The sequence below is a fragment of the Amblyomma americanum genome, chromosome 3 (assembly GCF_052857255.1).
Source record: "Amblyomma americanum isolate KBUSLIRL-KWMA chromosome 3, ASM5285725v1, whole genome shotgun sequence".
Taxonomy (NCBI): domain Eukaryota; kingdom Metazoa; phylum Arthropoda; class Arachnida; order Ixodida; family Ixodidae; genus Amblyomma; species Amblyomma americanum.
The window spans coordinates 143,824,387-143,843,398 of NC_135499.1; positions in this window are offsets into that span (position 1 = coordinate 143,824,387).

The following is a 19,012-nucleotide window of genomic DNA, read 5'->3' on the forward strand; positions in this document are numbered from 1 at the left end:
CCAGATTTTTTATCCACCTTCGATGCCGACAACTGTTGCTGGCTGCCTTCAGCACATGCTGTGCAGACCGGGTCACATATCGGAACTTCCCTCTTATTGTACTCACACCCTGCGATGTACGCAGTCGTCGCTTTGAGGGCATTGTGGCCAAAACTACGCTCGACAGCTTTTTTCAGGCGCTATAACTTGAGAATTAGCTCTCCGCAATCGCCGAAATCGCGGACACGAGTCCTGCGTACTCGCTAGGCCTCGTCACGAAAGGGGCCGGCGGTCCACCGTCGGCCGAAATTAAAGCATCTGGGAGGAGTTCCCCGCTGATTAGTAAGAAAGTGCGAAGATATGAAATGCAGCCGCTCGTTTCGCTTTTTTCGATAAGGATAAGGTACACGAGCGCAGTTTTTCGGGCCTTCTATTCACCGGGCGTGAAGCTTTCGCTCAGCCGCACAAGCCCAGGCGACCGCGACGAGCGGCACCGTCGTGCAGCGTTTTCTGCCCGTGTCGCTCAATTGTCTCTCTGATAGGTTCTATGCGCAGCACCGAATGAAAGCACATCTACGCTGGTGTTCGCACATCGCGTATGTAGCCGTGGCTAGCATCAGGTGCAATAAGTTTTAAAATTCTAAAGTTTATAGAATGTCATACCAACTAGTCCCCCACCACACTCTGCTAGTTACCATTAAGTTCACTCTTTACACTATTGCGATACCGTGTCGTTGATCGTGCTGGCGTCGTCGTCGGTCTAGCTTGAGAGACCACTGCGTCAGCGATGGCATTTACATACCGAACAGCCAACCGACTGCCGATCACCGTCCCATCGGCATTGTGTAGCCGGACCCTATAGCTATACTGAAGAATAACTGCGTTGCTATTTTTAATGCTTTTGCGGCACTAGTCACTCATATATGCTACGACTGCTACTACGATCGCCCGCGGAAGAACAGGGGACAAGACACCTCGCTTCGCACATTGCAGCGACGAGAGCAGATGACGTTTCTCCGTGTATGCCCTGGTGACGTCACGATAGCATTGAATATGGCGGTCGCTTGCCCGTTCTCAATTGCGATCGCATTTTTTTTAATATAGAGCGCGTCTAGGGCAGCCAAATTTAGGAAACTGAATCATAAGATCTAGTATTACTACTGAAGCACGAAACTGCAATATGAAGAACGACCATGTCATGGCTCCCTTAATAGACAGCCACAGAGGTCCTTGACATCGCCAGTATGACATTTAATCACTACAGTCATACGCCTTCTATTTATATTGACACGTGTCGCTCCGTGAGCGAAGCAGCTGACTTTGAAGGAAGTGCGTTGAATAGAGTGGGCACAAAAATGTCGGACGCCGCAGCAGACTACGCGGTTTTCCCCGCCCTCCATGGAGCGGCGGAGGGGGCGCTGGCGCCGAGGTTCCCTGCTGACCGCTCTCCACATCTTTCAAGCAAGCAGCGCACGCCGCGCATCTGAGTTTCAGGGTTCAGTCGCAAGCTTTACATTAACACCGTTACTCAATTAGAACATTCCCACAATTTTTTAATTGATTATTATTATACAGGAGCACCGATCGGTCCAGGACCAATTTCTGCCACCAGAAAAATTTTGCTGAGTTGCATTCCGGCGGCTAACAATATGGCATGGCGGCGCCCTTTAAAGCAGGACACTTTGGTTCGGTCTCCCTAACCGTTCGGACTCTCTAAACATTCAGATTGAATCCTGGTCAACCAGCTGGTTGACAACGCCTACTAGACAACGCCTTGTTAATCTCCCCGTCTTTCCATCCTTTGCTAACCAGTGAGTTTTTAAAGCAAAAGTAGCTCAATCCCAAAGTAGTTTGTTCCAAAAGTAAAAATCGTTTTGATCGTGACACGGGTATGTAATTTTTCGAATGGACCATTTTTCAGTAGCGCAGCCCTCTGGCGGCTGCCAGGCGAAGTGCTTTTGTCGAGCCACGGCCGGACTCGAGTAGCGGCGGTGGCGACAAACACTATTCGACTTGTGTTCCCTGCCGCTGCTAGAGGCGCGAACCTCTCGCCTGCTTGCGTGTGTAGGGACGAAAGTCCCTAGATCTGCTTATCTAAAGACATTATAGCGATGGTTATTGCGCGCCTGGATTCGTGCCTTCGCACCCACGCTCGCGAGAGGCAGCGTACACTGCAGAGGTTGCTTTGCCTGCAAGCTTCTCGAAAGCGTATGCATTTCAGTGCTTAATCATCTCTGCATTTCTTGCTTCACCTTCTTCGCGGCCCTGGGGAATACGCCATCGCCGCTTTGTACAGCATATCTAGGCTATACACACAGCTCCTGTCAGTCATTGGCAAGGACATTTGGCCATATAATCTGCCGAGGTTCCAATCATTTTTCTACGAAATGGCTTCATTGATGCTTGTAAAGCTTTTCTCTGAGTCAGGAATTTTCCGAACGCAAAAAGGTGAATGCAGAAGCTTCGAAATTCCAACTGGTCCAATCAGCGAATGGGACTGCGCATACCAGCATGGCGGTTGTTGCCAGCCTATAGAGTACATGCCGTCACCTCGCCAGGACGGAGGCGTCCTCGATTAAACGTTCTACATTATCTCATTCTAGTAGTACCACGTGAACGATCCTCAAGAAGAAATTCATTGTAATCGCGCCCTGCCAGCCACCGATTCCAACGTGCATGAGTGATATCTGAGGTCGCATGATTTGGAAACGCAGCAAAGTGTTCATTCAATTGGCTCTCACCTGAGATGCACCAAGTGGGGATCCTGCTGCGCGAGACCTATCCAGGCGTCGTAGCAGGGGAGCTGAACGCACTCGCACGGGCCAGGCACGCGACAAAACAGCCCAGGTATACACTTCAGGACTTTTGAAGAATGACTGGTTTTTCACTCTAGGGAGGAAGCAGTTTTTGCACTGAAGGACTGAAGCATGAACCGCCTTGCTTATGCTGAGAGTAGGTTGGGTCATGACTCCCGCATAGGTGACAGTTACTGTTCACGCCTATCACAAGTAACGCGCGGGGGAGGATACTCTCCCATCCTTGGCTGTGTAGAGGGCCAGGCATACCAGCTTGATCATGGCCTGCTTTGTTATCCTTCTGAGGTGGTATTGTGTAGCCACCCCATATAGGAAAGCCTCCCTAAAGTTATTTCCAGTCGCGACTGCTGCTGGATCGTCCCTTGAAAACTAAACATTTTGACAGATTTGCCTGTGTTTAGTTGGGTTTGAAGACTTACATTAAACTGCACATCTCCAACCCAAAATTTAATTTAACCCAACATTTCGAAGCCGACTCGGCTCTTTCATCAGGGGTGACCAAGGGCAGGCAGCTAGGGTCTTTTAGTATGGAGAGAAGGAGGGGGTCAGAGGAATGAAAGCTGTGATTCCAAAGGCATGGGAGAGGGAGAGGAAGGGGTGGTTAAGCTTGTTAGTCACGCTGTCCCACTGTGGGGAGTCCATAAATGGAGACTTTTTTAGTTTAGTTAAAGAAGGAAGTCCCTGGGCATTTACTGGGGGGAGGTTTCCTTTTGTGCGCGTGATGCTAATCGGGGTGGTTTGTATGTGCCAGGATTCCAGAAGCTGCCTTTTGTGGTAATTTGCTTCGGTTCCGTGGTTGCTGGGAAAGAGCCTGTGGAATTTTTCTCATGCTTGGCTCTGTGGCAATGACCTTCCCCTTTGACTGGTTCCTGGAAAAGGACGCGGGGGGGGGGGGGGGGGGCAAGCGAGGACGAGCAGACAAGGGGGAATAAAAGGACAGCCCTTCAACTAAATAAGCGTGTCCGACAGTAGCCCGCCCCACCAGAGAGAGCTCCACAAGGAAATAGCACCAGACTTGCGATTCCTCCTCGCCCATTTCTATGGGTGGCCTCTGCAACGAATGAGTCCGCTTGCTACATGCTGTGCAACTTTTCCTATTTTGGAGAAATGTGCCTCGCGTTGGATTGGCCACCGCCCCATGAAGGGGCGGAACCTTAGGTTATTTAAGGAGCATGCTGAGTGAGAAAGGATGCTCTGTGCCCTGGCCCTTCCAGTCGCTCGATGCATGAACTCTTAATTTTTGACTGTTTGCTTTTTCCTTCATACGTAAATAGGTTTCGTAAAAGTGCCATTAAGTCCGCTTGTTTTTGTTTACGCAATGTTAAACCTCCCATTCTTCATCGTCCCTTCTCTGGCCCAACCACTCTACCCTGCATCGCAACTGTTTTCAGTGGTGGGATGCTGCTACCCGAATCGTAACAACACTCATTCGCCAAGAAATCAGAGCAGCGCTTCAGGAGGGGACTATTGATGCCTCCTCTTACAGTTATGAGAGAGACGAAAATATTGCAACATCTGTCACATTGTCAAGAGATCCTGAGAGCCGACGGTGTTCATGACATTTCGGCATAGCTTGCACAACAGCAAAGACTGCCGGATAATTTCAGCCCATATTGGTCTCAGATGGTTCATTTACTGTGTAACTAACTGCTGTTGATGACAAACTGAATTGTCATTCGAAGAAACCTTAGAAGGAACACGCTTCAGCGCATCCATGAAATCCACGAGGAGAGACGCTTGCCTCGAAACCACCTCCACTCCAGAATCAGCAGAGGAGGCTACAATAGCTGCTGCGGTTGTTCATACTGAAGCTCGGTACATTTTTTCCGACTCAAAAACTGCAATACTAAAGTTCGTTAGAGACAGGATCCACGAAACCGCCTACCGCATGTTACAACCAATTTCTTCTGGGCAGTCTCGCAAAGTGGAGCTGAGCTGATTGCCGGCGCACACGGGAAGTCCTGGTAAAGAGGCCATAGTGTCCACGCCTGGGGACTCATAAACCGTACGGTGACGGATTCAGGCCCGGGCGACTCGAGACAGCGCATGCACCATTCAGCGAGCTGATGCAGGCCTATCGAGTCGAGCACCAGCTCCGCCCTCCAGCCTACTTATCCTTTACCATCCACCACCAAGTCTTGTGGAGCCGTCTGAAAACACGAACCCGACTCCTCACCCTCTGCCTACTATCCCGCATGCACCCGAGTGCTTTCCCCCAACCTGTTACCCTAACACACTGCTACCCAAACACATATACTCATGGAGTGCCCGGCTGATCCTCCGACGCCGGGCTCGGATCTCTTCACCTGGGATGAATGGGAGCCTCACTGCGCGCGACAAACCCGCACCGGCAGAAGACCGCCACAACGCAGGCCTCAAATGCGCTACAGCGACATGGACTGTCAGGCATCAAGTGCAGTGAGGCTGTGCCAGGCCCGGTCAAGCAGCCCACACCAGTGGACAATAAAGTTTAATCTCCCTCTCTCTTTTCATCCATAGCGTATTTGTTCGTGCCGCGAGAAACTTTCCCAAGTTTCCGCTTTTCCATGAGAAACTGTAGTTTGCGGGAACTAAGTGCCGGCTCCCGGCATGCCCTGCTGCTGAGCTTACAGATTTTGCTATGCAAAACATGAATTAGGAAGCACGAAGCTCTCCTACCACAAGTAAGTGGCGGCTGTGTTCGTGCTGACAAGTGCCACATGCGAGTATTTGTGTTAGTTCATGAAATGGGAGTCGTGCCTGCATGCAATGTGCGACCACGGCGGGTCTTCGAAATGAACCAAATGCAATGCTCGGGAAGTGAGAGTCAAGCGCCTTCGCATGCTTCGGATCTCAAATGAACTGCGTGCGTAGCTACACTGCACAGCCAGAAAGCGCACAAAACACGAGTAAAAACTAAAGTGCTGAAAACGAAACTGAAGAACAAAAAGAAATCTAATCCGCAGCACAGTCAACCAGCCACTAGGCGTCAATCCGGTGTATTGTATTCCTGGCGTGCGCCGGGCGTCCATGGTGCGTGAAGTGAAAAGTCGCCAGCTTTTTCTCTGGTGTACAGTAAAAAACCCTAAGGCCAGTTCCACTGGTTGAATAGAAAACCGCCATCCGCTGGTGACATGCGCAGGCGACAGATGGCAGCAGCTGTCTCCTCGTAGAACCAGATCGCGCCTGGGTCTGCCACCTGCATTTGTTTTCAACCAGTAGCAGACGAATTTTCCCCATTCCCCAGAGGGCGGCACATCTTGTGAGAAAGCCGCACTGCGCATAATTTTTCGCAGCGAGAATTTCTCAATAAAATTCGTCCCATGTAGGTCGGCCATTAGGCGACGAAGCTCCAAATGCAGGCCCTGTTGTGTGTTGTGGCTCGACGATATGCACGAAATTGTATGTCAACCTACAAGCCTTTTGTGTGCACGCATCATGTGTGCAGCTGTTCTGGTATGCAAAACGTGTGGCGTTCGACGGCGTGGAGTGGTATTAGCGGCGTACCCCCTAAAAGGTTCTAATCGCAGCAAGAAAGGCGGTGGAGACGAACTCATTCCGAGGACGTTTCTGACTGGTCGTACTCATGAAAGCTCGGTGACTCGAGAATTTCTGGCTGAAATGCACGTTCACACACGTGGTACGTGTACGCCGAGTTCAGTCAGTGGCCCCGTTTTCCACCTCACTGCAGCACATACTCCGGCGCATCTGGCTGTCTTGACAAGCAAAACGCTAATCATGGTCTGGGTCCACCAAGAAACAAGCACACAAAGTAGCAACGTTGGCCTGCAAGGCGCATTTCAGCCCCTCTAATTTCTTTTAGAGCAGCACTGGTAGGCAGCGATTTTGACTTACGTAAACCATGAACAAGCTCTGAAAAAAGTATCTTTAAGCGCGATCAGTTTATTCTGGACAAGTTATTACTGCTCGGCTTTTAAATGGCCTCTGAAACATGTTCTGACGAGAGCGCATAGAGCACAATGCGGTCACTGCATTGTGTCGTCATGAACATGTCAGCCAAACAATAAACTTTTACAGGCAGCAGAGAGCCCGCAACCACACGCGGAAGGTGGCGTGCCTTTTACGGGGGCTTTTGCATTCTCGCACCACTTCTGTGTGTACGAGTCCAGACATGGCTATTGGTTAGGTTCTCTCAGACATAAGGCAGTTTCCACGGGCGCATCCAATATGTGGCATAGCTCCGGCGGGTCAAGAAAATATGCCTTGCGGCTGGCAAACGCCTCCGTAGCCAGTCGAATTCTCTATAGGACTCCTAATCTCCACCTACAGAAAGAAGAGGAAGATGCCCTTGAGGTCATCCTTCGCAAAATTATAACACGTGCCCTTGAGGTTTCTTTAATTCACTACTTCAAACGGCCGGTTTATGGTCTTGAGGTGGTGAATACTTTCCGGGAGCTCCGAGAAGAAGAGCTTACAAATAAGTACACTTGCTTGTCGCAAACGGTGTCGAGTCGCCGCCTTGTTGCTCGACTACATAGCCGACACACCACTCCTATGGAAGACAGGTTTCGTATCCCAGAACTGTGGAGACGCGCCCTGTATGTGTGACCTCTCCCAGCCAACATGTCACACGAAGACCACAGTAGTCGGCGCCTGGCACGAGCGGAAACCTTAGCCTGACATTATGGCAACAGGAAAAGTGGTGCACGGTCGCGGTAGTTCACAACAGCAACAGCGTTAACAGTCTAACCTTCAGAGTCCACATATCGACACAAGAAGAAGAGGCCGCAATTGCTCTCGTAGCCTCACATTCCGATTGAAAATACATAGTCACCGACCCGCGAGGGGCCTTTCGGAAGCCTATCGAATCTACGAAAATTGCCTACGGGATACGGACCCCGCACACCGTTACCTTATGTGGACCCCTGGTCATCAGGGTTTGGCAGGAAACCAGGCAGCAGACGCAGCCGCCCGCGCACTCTCTCACCTGGCGGTTTTCACACCCCGCCTTTCAGACACCCAATTTAATACCCCTGTCACACGGCCAGTATCAATCACCCTCGAGTCGAGGGTCTTCGAGATTCTCAATCGCCATCGAACTCGTCGCTGCTACACGGCAAATCTCAATGGCCATTGAAATGGTTCTCGTGTCTTACGCCACGGATGTGTGGCGCCACAATCGCTACTTTGGATTTAGCAAAAATAACAGAAATATTTGATAAATGTATACTAAATGCTGAAATACACGCATACGCGAAAGTCGTTCAAAACCCTTTTAATTGCACATACGCGACGGACATGTGCAGACACTGCTGTAGCCACTCTAATACAAGACAAGCCAAAACCAAGCCAGTCCAACTGTGTCGGAGCGCTGCTTCGTCAGGCTTAAGACCTGGGAAATCGCTATGATATCTGAAAAACAATAGCTATTTGTCTCTTGAAACTTTATGCGAGGGTAAGAATGGGCAAATCGAAGGCGAATACAACAGCTTAGAACACGATATTGCTGTGAGGTATTGGCGACGAAGCTGTTATCGCTGTGAAGCGGGCGGGCAGGGCGCCGCCATGTTGTCAACGTTAAGTACGCAAGCAACGCAAAGACTGCAACGCAAAATTAATGCGCTTAAAACCAGTCTAATATAATTTTAGAATAATTTTAAAGACTGCTTGCATTAAATTTTATGCGAATAATGTATGTTCATGTTTTTGTACCGTGAATGTGTCGTGTACGAAAGTGCGCTTGGCGCCGCTCGAAGCAACGCTAGCAACCTTGGGCAGCGCTCGAAGGCCTTCGACATCTCGATGGAGTTCCGTGCTGCTCCGTTGACTCGATAGGCTATTGACTCGATCGCCATTGAAACTGCCCGTGTGGCAGCGCTCGATCGCCTTTGAGTCGATAGACTATCGGTTCGAGGGCCCTCGAAATGCCCGTGTGACAGGGGTATATACCGGTCTATGCCTTCAAAGATGTTACAACCTACTATCAAGACAGATATCGCCTTTACCCTCGCTCATGTAAAGACCTCAAGAAGGTCGATGAGCGGCTCCTTCCTCCTCCTTCTCACCAATGCATTGCTGTGCCCGGCAGCACTACAACATTGTGGCCCCTCCTTTAACGGCAGCTGCCCACACTGTGAAGCGTTGTCTTCTGACACATATATATCACATCAATGGTGTGGGCCGGAACCTCCAACCAGGCTATTCCCCCATCCCCAACGTAACCAGGGAGGACTGGCAGGCGACCCTGCTCGGCTGCCGCGACTTACAGGCCCAACAAGCCTTATTCGAGCGCGCCCCGGGCGGTGGTCACCGCCACTGGCATCCCAAACTAGGGACCTGCACCTAGGGCTTGTAAGGATCGGTCCCTTACGGGCTGATCCAAGCATACCTCCTGTCCCTTCCTAATAACTGGTGTCATCACCACTCCCACCGCCGTCTCCGGCAATGGGGCCGTCGAACGGCGCCGACCTTTCAGCATGAAAAAAGTTTGGAAAGGAGAGGGAAAGGCGCGAAAACGTTGAAATTCAAAATATCACTCCATATAACGCAGATACAAAGCGCAAAAAAAAATGTTCTCGCGGAAGGATAATCTCTTCGCTCTTGGTTAGCTGGTTGTGTGGCGCAATTAAGCTACAAACCGGGGAATTCCCAAACTCCCAGCTTTATAGCACCAGATTATAAGCCCCAGGTGCAAGCGTGTACCGCATAAGCGTAATGGCATACATATAAATATATTGATATAGCGGACATGATCCATATGATATGAACGTGTCCTAGCTTTGGAGAACCCGACAGAACAAGTCAGTCCTGGGAGGCACTGCTTCTCAGACAGAAAGGAGCAAAATTAACTCACCTGAAGGGATCTGCCTCGCGCTGGCCGCTTCTGAGCTACGGGAGAGGCCGGCAGACGGTCGATCAGGAGGATATGGCTGGAACCAAGCTGCGCCGCGGATTCCCGGACATGCTTTAATATCACAGGCACATAGCAACTTTATTAGAGCCCCTTTAGGAGGAGCTATATAGCAACCAGGTGCCTAAAATGCTACTATCGGTTGCTGATGTTGCTCTACGTCGCCGTAAAGTTCTCTGTAGACTCCAAAATTAATGCGCATCCGGCGTCTACAAATTGCAAGCGCTGAACACATTGAACCATGCAGAAAATTAGTTTTGCTTTATTTCTTACAGAATACCTCTGCGGTCAAGTGACTGCCGCTGAAAACTGTTGCCCTGAAGGGCAGTTGCAAATGGTATATTCTTCCGGTTAACTTCCCTGCCTTTCCTCCTCCTCCTCCTAACGGGCGATGCATGATTTACGTCAGTCAAGATCACCACTCACAGGTGGTGCTTTATAAAATAGATCATTTAGACAAAAATGCATACTGGAAACTCTCACAGCTTTGGTCACAGGATTTTCACTACGAACATTGAGTAAGTTGCAAATGTAAAGCAATTTTGGTAAAACTACGTTTCATCGTGCTGCAATAAATTTTCATGATGAGCAACGGGCATGCCCACACCGAGACTCAAATTAACTTGACAGTGCACTGCTTCTCCAGCTTAGAATGTAGAGGTAACCGGTGCATAATATCTCGGTTCTGACCGCACAGTTTGAGCTCTGTGAAAGAAAGAAAATGCGATTGACATATTCTTTTCTCTTCAAACTATGCTCTTTACGGGCTCTCATGGGCGCTATATTTTTATGTTGCCGAGATTGTGTGAGAAGCCCCACTCAGAACGCAATAATATGCTAAAAGCACTGCGCCACCAATCTAAAAGGAGAGAACTTTGGCGGGAGACACCTGCCCAAGACGACGTTTTTCCGCTGGTGTCATCTCTCCAGCGGTTCCCGGGCGATTGTATGGCGGCGGCACCGTACACGTAACTTGGAATTTCGTTGCGTGCTCCGCTGCGGTGCACGCAACGAACTGCGGTGCCTTGGTGCACTGCGGTACACGCAACACTTACGAAGTTCGAACCCACAGTGTATGATGGTCTCTACCTGTTATTACCACAACACCAACCGAGTGAAACCACACACCAATGCTATTGCTCGGCCACGCAAGATGGACAAGGGCACCCGAAGCCTCAGCGTTGTTTTTCTGTGTTTACGCTTAGCTGCATCGATCTATGTGCTCGGTCTTAAATACCTCGGTGGCTTACAGCATGGCCGATAGAAGGCATTGAATTTGTTCGACTGGGGGGACCCGCTATGAATTCCGGAATTTGTTCTGTGGCGGCTACGCACATTCGTAACTCGTGGTACGCAAGAAGGGCCAGCTTCGGAAGTTTCAAGAAAGTGGCTTGACAAAACTATATCAGACCTGCTATCTTTACACGTATTCCTCGCATTAGCACGCATAGGGCATGCAGGCATGCAGATTAACAGTTTGTAGCGATGCTCGCTGCATTCCTAAACCTTGTCTTGTCGCTTCGCGGCTTCTGGCAACACATGGTTTGCGAAAATCACAGCCGAAGTTTTTGCACTCACCGGAGGCATTTACCCCGTTGGTGTACAACGAGCCTTCAAAACGCATTTATAGTGCACATAGCGGCCTCGCTGAACATCGCAGGTTAATAAACTCTATCACTGCAAATTAGGGCTTTAATTACGGCGTCATGCACCGCATGTATAGTGGCGTTGAGCCGCTTCTCCCGTTGCGCCCTGTGTCTAGCGCCTCGCGTCGCAGCCCGAACGTCCACGTTTAACAGATGGCCGAACAGCGCTTTCAAACTGGCGGCAAATTGACCAGTTCCGGAAACCTGTAAGTCTTCTTTTCTGCAAGGCTTGTTTCCAGCCAAAATATCACGAACCCAGACGACGCACCCACATTCTTCGAGCGAATGAAAACTCCGGATGACCCCACTCTGCCTGCAGCAGAGTTCAGACACTGAGTTGGCGTGCCGGTTGGGGGGGAGTTGGAGTGAACGTATTGTTCAGCAGAAAACTTTTAGAATGTTTGGCATGAGTTAGCTTACTATGGCTGGAATAGGAACAAAGGTCCGTTTCCTTCTATTTCCTACCTTTCTTCTACTGCAGGTGCTACACAAGGTCGACTGCAATCCCCTTTGGCCAGGAGTGAAGAAGACAGACCGGAAATAGGACGTCACGTGACGCCTTCTCCGCGGGCCAAGGGGCCGCCGTTTGAATCGGCCTATATTATTGAACCCAAGGCCATTTGCCATGCTAGCTTATCGATATTGTTGGCCAGGAGGGAATCAGATCCGCAACCTTCGGAGCCAAACACGGAGGCCACCGCGGCTTTTGGTTTTTACTTAACAGTTTTCTAGGGGGAGCAGTTGCCACGAGTTTTCGAAATCGCAGTTGTCGAAAAGGGACAACGGCGCCTTTCTTTCCCCAGTGCCCGCTGTGCCTCGCTTTTCTAATGATACGCCCTCTCCTCACTTTCGCAGAATTCTTTGCTTGCCCGTTTGAAAAGCCGCAATGAAGATAGCTTCCAGACAGGTCGCCGTAAAGAAACCAGACGGACCGGAAATCGGACGTCACATGGCATTTATCGCTTCTGTGAAAATTCTTTTGTGGAATGGTGGCGTTGGCATATTTCGCGGGCGGTGGTTGACAGCAGCCCTGGCATCGTATAACCGGAAGCGAGATACGTTACTCACAACTTAAACGCTGCACTTGACCTGTTTAATCACTTACTAAAGAAATCCTGGCAACCTGTCCTGTCTTCAGACTTGATGCGGGTGCATGAGGGGACCACCCGTGCATTGAGCAGATGGCGTTCTTTGAAGAACGCGCGCAGTGAACGCATCTATTTCCTACCCGACATATCCGGCAAAAATGGCGGACGGGAGGCCTTGGCAGATTTAGCTCGTACTTTGGAATGATTCTTAATGTCTTCCGAACACAAGGGTAGCAGACGCGTCTCTTGATCCGAATAAAAAATTCCTACCAAACCGCGGCTTGACGGCAAACAGGATCAGGATCAATCGCGATTGAAATTGGGCGTGTCGTAACGGAAAAGCTTCGGCGAGTTCAATCCAAACCGAAAGCGCCCATTGCGACACCGGCATGGAACAGTCTATTACTACGCATTCAAACAAAGCGAGTTCACCAAAATACGAGTGAACTCACATTACAGATGCCTCGTATAGTGTACGCGCATGCACCTGCCATATGCACGCAAAAAAAGGAAATTGTGTTTATCGCAAAGTAATCAGGAACCTTACCTGCATTCACTGACGCTGGGTTCAACAAGTCACGCGATGGATCAGGCCTGGCGTGGTAACCAGCTGCGCCCGGCGAGGCAGGAGGCACTTGCCTACGCCGGCCCTTTTTCCGCGGCACTCCAGGTGGTGTGGGCATTGCCGCCTGTCTGCTGCTGTCTCCGGCAGGAATGTCTGCGATTAATTTATCCAGGTCTGTAAAAGCGCATGTAACGAGATTTCAGCTTGTATCTGTAAGGTTACATGACACTGTTCGCAGTTATACGCTGAGCCTATGCTTGAGCGCGTAAGCTAGCCGCTGCTAGTCTGCACACCGATGTACTTGTCAGTCAGCTTCCGCTTGCTGCCAACAAATGATTGTCGGGTAAATTACTTCGCAAGAGTACGAAAACCACACCTCCGTGACTGAATCTTTAACCTTTCAATAGTACCGGCTGAACCAGTGCCTGATCGTGTAGTCTGGATTTCGAAGAGTTGTTCCGTAAACACCGCGCAGGATTTCACTTTAGTTACTTCGTTTTTCTGCGCCAACTGCCAACTTACACAATACAGCGCCTGATACAATAAAAGGTTACTTACGTAATTTCCAGCCCTCACAACTGCAGTTAGGAACAGATCGGTGGCGCAAAATATCCTCAAGGCCTTCGGCTCGTTCTAGGGGCGGGTAGCTGACGAGGCTCTTGCGGTTATCTCGAGACGTAAACTGACGCTCCTCTCTGTGACAAGTTACCCGAAGACAACTTTTGGCGCATAGGACACTTGCTACGTGACAATTTCTCTCTCTCTGGTGGAACCTCCTTTCTCCCCCTAAGCTAGGAAAACACGGCCGCCCACTTGCACCGGAAACGAGTTTAGCTAGAATACTTTTTTTTAGGTGGAATCCTCTGGATCTCTTTCTTTCCTTTCTTCGCAGCGTGTTTGTGGGGAAATCATTCTCCTGGACTCCCCATTGCGTGTCTAAGGCAAAAGTCAGGGCGTCATGACTCTTCCGAGTAGCATTTCTGGCTTTCTTCTCCGACCATAACGCGCCCGTTTTCTTTTCTTAAAACCAGTTTCCTTTACTCCACTCGGCTATGTGGGTGAAATACGCAGGCCACAGCAACAAGAAAACAGTGTCACTAGCCGCGTTCGCATGAATTCGACAGAAGTCGACTCCAGCCCACTTTTTCAGGGAATGTTCAAAAATGTGAGAAGAGAGTCGAGGACGAGTCATGCCTTTTCTTCTAAATATCTGCTCAGAATAGGATTCTCTGCCTTCCCCGATAAAAGATTATGCGCTTCGTGCTTTCGTTTGCGCAAACCCTTGCTGTAGTCGGATGCAACTTAACAACGCTTCGGCTTCTCCCTGTCAAAGAACCCCCTCCAGGAGCGTTTATACTCTGTCCTAGCGGCGCGCGCGGCACGGCGGCGTCACGTTGGCCAAAGCGAGACCATCTACACTCCAAGGCGATAAAGCGGTATTCACAAGAAGACATCGACGCGGACGGTTGTGGTTAGGAGGTGAGTGACGTCACCGTCCCGCCGAAGTCTGCCCCTGCTCTTGGATTCACGATTCACATGGGCAGCAGGGAGCAGCCGAGATGGACGAGCGAAGCGGTCAGGCTACAGAAGCAGAGGACAGGGGTCGAAAAAGAACAAAGGGGTCAATGCAACACCTGCTTTGGGGGTGTTATGTTGGAGTGAGGACAACAGAGGCAAAAAAAAAAAACAGAGGAACCAGGATAGATTCCCAATAGGTAGGGAGATTAAAGAGGAACGAAACCTAGAGGGGGAACATCCAAAAAAAGAAAAACTGCAGCGGGCTGCACCTGGCTGCACACTATGCATGCCACAAAAGTAGGGTCCGCTAGAAATACTTGCTAGTCTGCGGTTGGCGCGGAGCTCTCTAGGGAACCGGTTGGCCGCGCTTCGGATGAATGCGTACGGGGTGCTGCACACATTCGGAACGTGGGGCCTGCAGGGCCGGTCGTGCCGTGGCAGCGGAAGTTGTGCGCGCTGCTTCTTACTCGCGAGGCAAGAATACTGGTGTTTTTTTTTTTGCAAAACCCATAAAGGCTGACTAGCGTGTGTGTTGGTGTGCGTGTTCTTATGGATAACTGATCGCGTCATGTCTAGACAACGTGACAAGCGCAGCATCCTGCCAGCTCAACGCGCCATCTGCACTTTCTCTGGAAAGCACGCTTAGTTTAGTTTCATATCTCAGCACACTTGGTTTTAAGTGTCTGATGACTGCAAACTTGAGCCAAGAAAGACTTGAAAGCGTATTTAGCATTGTTCGGCAATCATCAGGATCTATGACCATCAGAATGCCAATCAGTTCTTGGTTACTGTTAATGCACTCACATTCTACAATCTTACGAAACTACCACCATCGGGAAACTGTGCGCCAGAAGTGGTCACTTCCTTAGTTTCGGTGCCTAAGAAACAGCCGTGCAGCGACAATATGCTCGCTACACTCGCAAGTCTAATTGATAAAGGAGCGCTCAATGATGCAGATACTGCATTGGTTTCTTGTGCTCCACGTACAAGTATTACCTCTGACCACAGTGCCTGTGTGACAGGAAAAAGCCACCAGATGTTAATTTATTATATCTCGTACTGCATAGCTCGAAAGGAGCTGAAAAGGAGCCAGTGCATAGACGCACAGTCCATGCACTGGCTCTTTTTCAACGGCTGAAAAAGCAGTGGCTACAGCAAACGATAAGGCTGCAGCTTTCACTGCAAAATTTGATAATGGTGGCTTACTGTATCCGTCTGGCCCCTTGAAGTACATAATTATCACCGTCCTTAAAGAGAGCATCAACACTTATTTTAGTCTGAATAAGTTCCACGAGAAGGGCAGTGTTCACTTCACTGATTTTTTAGCACATGTACTTTTTTGGTCTCCGGCCTGTGTGAAACATGAACGTGAAATTGTTAATGGCGTAATCAAATTCTATATTCTGCTTCGCCTGCGCTTCTACAAGAAGTCAATCAATGTTGAAAGGGCGGCCAAGAAAGAGCAGCCGAAGCTGTTAAAGATGAGAAGGTGCCAGTAGGTGGTGTAAACAAAAATGTGGGCAGCCTGCGTGCAAAGTGATGGAAACGAATGTGTTCATTTACGATTTATTTTTTGCTATACATTACTGATCCTTGCGTATATTTTCCCTGACAGTACGTGTGACCTACTTAGCATGGGTTAATAAATTTTACCAAGCACGGGGGGTGCTTGCATCTAGAAGTCTCCAGTGCTCAGTCTGTCGTCTAACTTCAGAGTCCGTAGAAGTTGAAATCTGATCAATAGCATGAATGAAAACGCCGCTGTCAATAGCGCTCTGTTGCGCACATACACGGTCATGGTGTTTAGAATCGTGGGTAATTTATTTATTTATTTATTTATTTATTTATTTATTTCAGTACCCTCACTGCCCGAGGGCATTACAGAGGGGAGTGGGGTACAATAGACAAAATAGCAAAGGAACAGCAGTCACAAGCAACACAAAAATGTGAACAAAAATATGGCTCGCGCAAATCAGTAGGTTACAGCAAATACAATCAAACAAATTAACAGTCATTTAACACGAAATTATGAGCAAATAATAAAAGTAAGCATAAAAGTAAGTATACCACGCAGACCAGGTCTGTTTGAACTACCACATAAGCTGAAAAGAATAAACGGTAGGGCGCAAGAATTACATATACTATGTTACCATCAAGTTAGTTAAAGCCGATTTAAACACAGAATGGTCACTTATTTCGACGACCGATCGGGGAAGGTGATTCCATTGTGCCGATGTGCTGGGGATGAATGAGTTGTAAAATTGGTTTGTTTGGCATGAAATAATACCAACTTTATGACGATGATCGATCCGAGCTGAAACGTAGCAAGGTGGCGTTATAAATTTTCTCTTAAGGATGGGGTTATCGTAGTAAATCTTATGGAATAGACAAAGGCGGGATATATTTCTACGTTGCGATAGTAGTGGGAGTGATAAGCTTGATTTCATGGCACTGACACTAGAGTTACGGTGATAATTCGAGAGAATGAAACGGGCCGCACGGTTCTGTATAGATTCGAGTTGGTATATTAGTGTCTCTTGATAAGGGTCCCAGATAGATGCAGCATATTCTAGTTTACTACGAACCAACGACTTGTAGAGAAGCAGTTTTACGAAGCTAGAAGAAAGATTAAAGTTACGGCGTATGTAGCCCAGCATGCGGTTAGCGTTATTGCTTACATAGTCTGTGTGTACTTTTCAAGAAAGATTATGGGAAATGAAGACACCTAAATATTTGTAAAAAGGCACAGACTCAAGAGGCTGCAATTATTAAGACGATATGAAGGCAATGTGGTGTTACGACGAGAAACCCGCATGTACTTGCACTTTTTTATGTTTAGTTCCATGTTCCATTTGTTAGTCCATTCAAGAGCATGATCAATATCCGATTGAAGAAGAGCTATATCAGAGTCACTGTTAATTTCGCGGTATATGACGCAGTCATCAGCAAAAAGATTTATTGTTGAACATAGATTGTCAGGTAAGTCATTGATATAAGAAAAAGCAGAAGCCCTACAACAGAGCCTTGTGGTACTCCAGATTCAACTGGAGAAGTGAAGGAAGAAGCATTATTAGCGGTGACAAATTGTGAACGATTAGTGAGAAACGAATGCAGCCACCTAAGAACGTTAGGGTCGAGGTTAGGTTTACTAAGTTTAAAAAAGAGCAGTTGATGAGACCTTGTCAAACGCCTTTGAGAAATCGAGGAATATGCAGTCGACAACGGAACCCCTGCCGAGGAATGAGTTTAGATCATGTGTGAAGGTTAAAAGCTGTGTTTCGCAAGAAAACCACTTCCGAAATCCATGTTGACTGTCCGTAAAAAAGGCATTAGAATCAAAGAACGATGCAAGGTGAGAGTAAATAACATGCTCCATGATTTTACACGGAATGCTGGTAAGTGAGATGGGTCGATAATTATGCGGGGAATGTTGATCACCAGATTTATGCAAGGGAATCACCTTCCCAACCTTCCAGTCATCAGGTATACATGCTGTTTCAAGAGATTGCTGAAATAGGTTAGAGAGTATTATTGCGCTGTATACGTTGGTTTTAATCAAGAACTTAGAACTAATGTTATCAACACCACATGATGAAAAAACCTTTTGTTTTTCGCCTATTTTTTCCACTCCAGCAGGATCAAAGACAATAGAATCCATCGGTAAAAAGTCAGCACTGTTATATGCAGGGGTTACCGAACACTGATTTTTGGAAAAAGCTGAAACGAATACACTGTTTAGAACATTTGCACATTCATTAGAATGAATTAGTTGGTCACTGGAGTCTTTAAGGCTGATGGATGAATTGTCTTTTTTGTTAACTACGCTCCAAAATTGCCTAGGGTTATTTATCAAAAGGGAAGGTAATGTGTCATTGAAAAACAAATCTTTGGCATCCTTCAGTGCACTTTTATATTCAAGGGCCGCGGCCTGATAAGCAGTCCAACGTTCTTGGGAACCGGTTAGTTTTGCAGAGCGGAACATGCGCTTTTTCTTATTACAGAGCCGTTTTAACGATTCAGTGAACCATGGTGATTGACGGTTAGAGGTAATGACTAAGCGTGGAACATATTTTTCAGTGAGCGCAGCAACTTCTTCTTTAAACATGCTCCAGTTACCATTCACGAAGCGATCATGAAAGCTTAGCAAGTAATTGTCTAGAAAAACAGACAGTTCAAGGTTAATAGCATCAAAATCAGCATTTTTGTAATCATGGATATATTTACTCTGGTTACGTTGATGGGGAACTGCGCAGGTCAAAGCAAAATGAAGGAGTAGGTGATCACTTAACCCTGGCAAGTATGATATGGGCTGGAAAAAATCAGGCGATGTGGTGAGTACCAGATCGAGGATATTAGACGCAGTCGGTGAAATTCGAGTTGCCTGCGTTACAAGCTGGGATAAGTTAAAATCACTGCACAAATTCAAGAACATGTCGCATTCACTTGAAAAAGGTTCACAATAAGAACTCACATTAGACCACACGATGTTGGGGAAATTAAAATCACCCAGTAAGATAAAGGGACTGCTCGGATAACGTACTGTAATCATA